Below are 6,911 nucleotides of genomic sequence, written 5' to 3'. Positions count from 1 at the left end.
TGAGCCAGAGGACCAAGAGAACATGGAATCACATCAGAATATGTCTGTGTTTCATGAGAGTAATAAGAAGCATTAAAGCAGAAGAAATAGACAAAAGAGGAAAAAAAACGAATCTGTGGTGGCAAATTTCACAAAAAAAATAAAAGAAAATATAGAGAACAACTAATTTGGAATGCAAAAATACAGCAGTAAGGAACAAATTGGAAGAGTAGAAGAAAAAAAAGAAACAATATTAGAATAAAACATGATCTCTCCAAAGAAAATCATATTCATCCTAAAAAAACTTTTATTTCTTTATTTTTAGTTTTCAACATTCATTTCTACAAGATTTTGAGTAACAAGTTTTCTCCTCTTTCCACTATGCCCACCCCAAGATATTGACCCTACTGAATACCCCATCTCCCAATATGCTTTCTTTTTTTTCCGTTCCATCCCCCTCAAATTTTAAGCAAGGCAGGATGGATTTCTATACCCCAGGGCCTGTATATCTTATTTCTCAGTTGCATGTAAAAACCAATTTTTTTTAACATTTGTATTTAAAATTTGATTTCCAAATTCTTTCCCTTCTTCCCTCTTCACTCACCCCCACTGGGAAGATAAGCAATTCAATATAGGTTGTACATACATAGTTACACAAAACATTTCCATAGTAGTTACATTGTGAAAGACTAACTGCATTTCCCTCCATTCTATCCCGTCCCCCACTTTTTCTATTCTCTACTTTGACCCTGTTACTTTTCAAAAGTGTTTGCCTCTAACTACCCTATCCCCCAATCTGCCCTCCCTTCTATCATAAATGGTCAAAAAATAAGAAATGGTAGTTTTCAGATGAAAAAATTAAAGCTATCTATAGTCACATGAAAAAATGCTCTAAATCACTACTGATTAAAAAGATACAAATGAAACAACTCTGAGACAGCACATCACGTCTATCAGATTAACTAATATGACAGAAATGGAAAGTGATAAATGTTGGAGAAGATGTGGGAAAATTGGAACACATTGTTGGTGGAGTTGTGAACTGATCCAACCATTTTGGATAGCAATTTGAGCTATACCTCAAAGGCTATAAAACTGTACCTTTTGATTCAGCAACACCACTTCTAGGTCTTTATTCCAAAGAGTTAATTAAAAAATGAAAAAAAGATTCATCTGTACAAAAATATTGATAAGTATCTCTTTCTGTGGTGACAAAGATTTGGAAAATGAGGGAGTATTCATCAACTGGGCAATGGCTGAACAAGTTGTGTGTATATGAATGTAATGCAATAATATTTTTCTATATGAATTTATGAGCAGGTGGATTTCAGAAAAACCTGGAAAGACTTTAATGAACTGATGCTGAATGAAGTGAGGAGAACCAGGAGAACATTGTATACAGTAACAACAATATTATACAATGATCAGCTATGATTGACTTAGCTCTTCTGTAATAGTAATGTAATTTGAAGATCCCCTTGTATTGGCAAGCACTTAGCACCTTGTTTCAATTGTGATTGTATCAAGTATTATGATCCAGAACTTGTGAATACCACAAAGGGAGGAACTTTCTGTTGTAACAGGAAGGGGCAAAGCAGGGAGCAGCTAATACCTTATATAAGGTAAAGCCCAAGCTAAGAGAGGCCAGAATTTCTCTCAGCAAGCATCTGGAGGCTGGGCTTCTACTGCTGGACTGAGGACTGAACTGAGAATTGAGAAGAACTGAGAAGAGAAGTTAGAAGTGATAACTGAGACAGAACTTCTTGTAGTAAGCTTCATGGAGGCTGAGGAGGAGATGCCAGAAAGTGATTTTGATTTTGAGATCAGAGCTTCTGCTGAGACTTTTATTCTGGGAACTGCTGCTGAGAGCTTCTAAGAACCAGCCAGAACTTCTGCTTAGGAGCTACCATGAGTGAGAGAGGAGGATCCCTGCTTAAGGGAACCTGTTCTGTTGTGAAGGCTTGGGAATGTGGGTGTTCACTGCATTAACCACATGTACCAACTTTGTGGTTACTGTAACGGCTTTGACTTTCTGGTTCTAAGACTCAGTTTCCTGGTATTTGAAAAAGGACTTGAGGTGAATTAGACACTGTGAACTTCAATATGGAACAGGAAGTGCATGGAGAGATGGACAAGGAACTGAGAGCTGTCTACCTTTGAACTCAGGTGGCAGTTGGTTAGATTTGGGTAGTAGCTGGGACCATGGAAGAAGAACCATGGAAGCTAAGAGCCTACCTTGAGTCAAGATGAAAAGATGTCTCCTTGGGTATTTAATGCTGACTGATGAAATTGTAACTTACTTGTGACCTAGAGGTGGATGGCCTTTGTACTTTCCACTACCCCTTAAGAGGGTACTGAGCCGTGACTGATGATATTGTAACTTAATTGCACCTCATGGGTGGAGGATTTTGACCTTTGTACTTTGTGTCAATTAAGGAGGCTTTCATCCTTAAGGGTGATTTAATTAAGGATTTGCTAATGAAGGACTTACTAAATGAATGTTATCTTCTGTTTAAAACTATGTGACCACTTTGCTGAAAACTATGTGGCCTTTTTGGTGATAAATTGTGAAGCTATACTTTTGATTTTCTGTGAATGTTTTGCTCTGATTTGTTACTGAATAAATAGGGAGTTCACTATACTGTGTAATAAGAACCTTGAAGACTGCTCACTGCAGCAGTCTTCTTGAAAGCTGCTTGTGCTTGGCTTTACATCTTCCCAACAGTATAATGATCCAAGAAAATTCCAAATGACTCATGATGGGAAATGTTATCCACATTCAAAGAAAGATCTATGGAGTCCGAATGCAGATTAAGGCATTCTTTATCCCCATTTTTTTGGTTTTATTTTGTTCTTTCTCTTAGCTTTTCCCTTTTTTCTGATTCTTCTTTCTCAATTTGACTAATGTGGAAATATATTTAATATGCTTCTACATGTATAACCTATATCAAATTGCTTGGTATCTTGAGGAAGTAGGAGGGAACAGAGGTAGGGAGAAAAATTTGAAACTCAAAATCTTACAAAAATGTATGTTGAAAACTATATTTATGTGCAAGTAGAACAAATTATTAAGTGCAAAAAAAGATGTAATAAATGAAAAAAAATTAAAACATGAAGATGAAGGGGATGAGAGGAGTATTTTAAAAGCTACTTGACTGAGGGGGGAGATTAGAAGAGAAGAGTTAGAAAATTAACTAATAAAATAAAGAAATTCTGGGGCAGCCAGGTAGCACAGCGAGTAAGAGCACCGGCTCCAGTGTTGAGAAGACCTGGAGATCGAATCCCGGCCTCAGACACTTGCACCCACCCAGAAACACCTGGCCGTGTAACCTTGAGCAAGTTACTTAACCCCAATTGCTTAGGGGCGGCCAGGTGGCTCAGCGAGTAAGAGCACCGGCTCCAGTGTTGGGACGACCTGGAGATCGAATCCCGGGCTCAGACACTCAGCACCACACCCAGAAATAACTGGCTGTGTAACCTTGAGCAAGTTACTTAACCCTGATTGCTTAAAAAATTTAAAAAATAAAATAAAAAAATAAAGAAATTCTTAAACTATATATGCATACATACATATATACACATATATGTAGATATGCATACATATATAAGCAGATTGAGTAAAAATAACTGAAGAAAAAAAGCACTATCTTTATCAAAGTTGAGGAAAACAAAAATGATGCCAATTTAAAAAATTAGTAGGGACAAATTGAGAAAATATGATTTTAGCTCATAATTTTAAAATTGAATTAGTTAAAAATAGAATCAAATCAAAGAGAGTGATGCATCCAATAGGCAAACAACATTCCCTAATCTGTTGCTTACAGGAAATACATCTTTTAAAAAACCAAAAACATAGCCAGATTCAAAAATGAAGGACTGGATCATAATTTACTATGTATAATGTAAACCTAAAATAAAGATAGTTGCTCTAAAAAAAAATAAAGCTATATGTTCTAAATGTCTCCGTATCTAAATATATAAAATAACTATTAACAATTTATAGGAAGACATAGGGAATAATGCAATAATAGCAGAGGATTTTGATGTAACAGTTTTAGGCTAATCTAACAAAAATATAAAGAAAAAGGAAAATAGAAATTACTGTAGAACCTAGAACTGAAAGATTTATGGTATCTTCCAAATGGTTAAAATGGGGACCAAAAATAATATAAAAATGATAAGTAAAACTAAAAACCTATTCCTTGATAAGGTGATTAAACTTGGTAAGCATTTAGGCAAAATGATTAAAATGAAAAGGGAAGAAATAAAATCAACAAAATAGTAAATCAGGATAAAATCATGCCACAAATAGATTTTTTAAAAATCGGCACTTGCATAGTTATATGATCAAAAGCTGAGAACATAAGATAAATACAGAAATATTTTCAAAAATATAAAATATTCAATTGACACAAGACCAAATAGCTATCCAATCTCAGAAAGAGCATTATTAGAACTAAATGTAAAATGACTAATAAAAGAGAAGAGAATGGGATATTTCTCATCATTAAAGATTCATATGATAATTCTATTAAAATCTGAAAGAAAAGTGATTACCAAAACTACTTTACTTCTCAAAAGTTGAGAAATAATGCATTGCTTCTAGAATAAAACAGAGTTCTAATACCTAAACTAGAGAAGGACAAAGCAGAGAGGAAGTGTAGACCAATATCATTAAATAATATTGTTTCAAATATTTTAGATAAAATCCTGTTAGACTTCAATTGATCATTCAAATAATCAAATTCTTCTGAGATATCTTGGAAGATTTTTTGGAAGAGGTAACCTTATGCCATGACCTTCTGGCTAAAAATATGAGGTGAAATATGTGCTTTTCAATAGTCTTTATCACTGTAATTGGAGAGATCCAATGTATGTTAAGAAATGATTCCTTAGAACTGGTAAAATTCTACATATAAGGCTTTTTGTAGATGACATTGTTCTGGAAGCATCATTTCCTGCTGTGTTGTAGAAAGAGACAGGTAACTACTCAAATAATTTGGTCTGAGCATCGACAGAATAATTAATAATAATAATGATGATGATGACAATGATAATAATGACCCTTTATTGAACAGATTATGACAGAATTGGGATTGACAACTATTATGATTTTCCATCACTGTGTACACCTAGAAGAGTCAGTAAAGATTACATATTGCGAAAGAACCTGTGGTACATAAAATAGACATTAAACTGCTTGACTTTTTCCTACTGGACTGAAAACCAAGGAATAATATATACATATATATATATTTATATACATACATGCATATATTTAAATCTGTTTTCCCTCTCAAATACCTACCTTTTATGGAAACATCTTAGTTAAAGATGGACAGGTGTGCCCTTTAACCTAACCTGGAAAATTCAAGATGTTCAGACATATTGCCTTAGCCTACAATATAATAAAATTAGTCTCTCTGAGCCCATGATAATCATTAACATTTTACCATTTGCCTGTTTTGATTAGCTTTGTATGTTGGTTTATTTCCTAAACTTTGTTAATTTAATTGTTTCCACATCTGCTTCAAAACTAGGTCTTTGAGATTAATTGCTATGCCATCAAGGAAGTTTATTTGAATATTTTGTCAGGGAGAAATTTATTATTCTAGAGTAAAATATTCTTTTCACTCTCTCATAAGCATCTTGTCCCAGTGAAAAAGTGAAGTATCAAGGGATCATTTCATTGTCAAAGGTGTCAATTTATAAATTAAGAATTCTAATTTTGTTTATTTTTTTCTTAGAGGAGTAAACGTTAAAGGTAATTAATTTTGAATATGAGTCAAGAAACAATTATTACATACCTAATATATGCCAGGCACTATACTATATTCTGGTATAAAAAGAAAGGCAAAAGACAGCCCCTGCTTCCATAGTATTTACAGTCTAATGGGAACAGATATCATGGAAACAATCACACATAAACAAGAACTATGTTGGGTAAATTGGAGATAAGCAAAAAAAGGGAAGGCATTAGAATTAATGGGGAGGAATTGTTTCTTTTAGAAGATGAGATTTTAGCTGGGAATTTAAGGAAGTCAAGGAAGCCAGGAGATGGAGATTGAAATGTAGAGAAATGCAGTAATACTTTTATTTTGCGGCAAAGAATTATGAGGCCAGTGTCCCAGTGTCAGTAGATTGCAAGTTACATGGAGCTGAGTAATAAGACTGAAAAGGTAGGAGGGTTTGGGAAATTAAGTGATTTGGATGCCAAGGAATTTTATATTTGATCCTGGAAATGATAGGGAACTGCTTTAGTATAGTGAATTTGGAAGGGGGTAACCTGATTAGACCTGTATTTTAGAAATATTTCTTTGGGCTCTTCCCTCTTCTGGTGATGGACCTGACAGAATTTAAAAATCATTTGGCGTCTGACATACTGCTGTAGGCTGTCCTACAGTACAGCTTTCGACAAAACTCGGCTGTCACAAACCCCAGGTAACAGAATTGTTTACCTTTATACAAAGAGAGTTGGAAAAGCACCAAAATCAGCCTGTGGTGTGTGTCCAGGAAGACTTTGAGGTGTTCGTGCAGTGAGACCTAAAGTTCTTATGTCTTTATCAAAGACAAAAAAGTGTGTCAGCAGGACTTATGGTGGCTCCATGTGTGCTAAATGTTTCCGTGACCGGATCAAGCGAGCTTTCCTGATTGAGGAGCAGAAAATTGTTGTGAAGGTGTTGAAGGCACAAGCACAGAGTCAAAAAAGTAAATAAAAAGGATATGTTTTTTGAATAATAAAATTAAATGTGAAAAAAAAAAGAAATATTTCTTTAAAAGCTGAGTGGAGAATGGACTGGAGAAGTGAGATAGAAATCATAATGATGAACAATTAAGAACTTGTTAATATATCTACTATGGAAATATTTTGCAGAACTACACATGTACAACCTATATTGAATTGCTTCTCTTCCCAGTGGGGGTGAGGAGGG

The 6,911-nt window shown here is 34.5% G+C and overlaps 1 pseudogene; it reads left to right on the top strand.

Moving 5' to 3' along the window:
* Window positions 1-6,131: 6,131 nt before the first annotated feature.
* LOC138158327 (large ribosomal subunit protein eL34-like) lies at window positions 6,132-6,704 on the top strand (annotated as a pseudogene).
* The last annotated feature ends 207 nt before the right edge of the window (window positions 6,705-6,911 follow it).

Source organism: Petaurus breviceps, unplaced genomic scaffold, assembly GCF_028583685.1.
Source record: "Petaurus breviceps papuanus isolate PSGF00001 unplaced genomic scaffold, PetGlider_PUasm1.0 174, whole genome shotgun sequence".
NCBI classification, from domain to species: Eukaryota; Metazoa; Chordata; class Mammalia; order Diprotodontia; family Petauridae; genus Petaurus; species Petaurus breviceps.
This window is presented reverse-complemented; position numbering and strand designations above follow the sequence as displayed.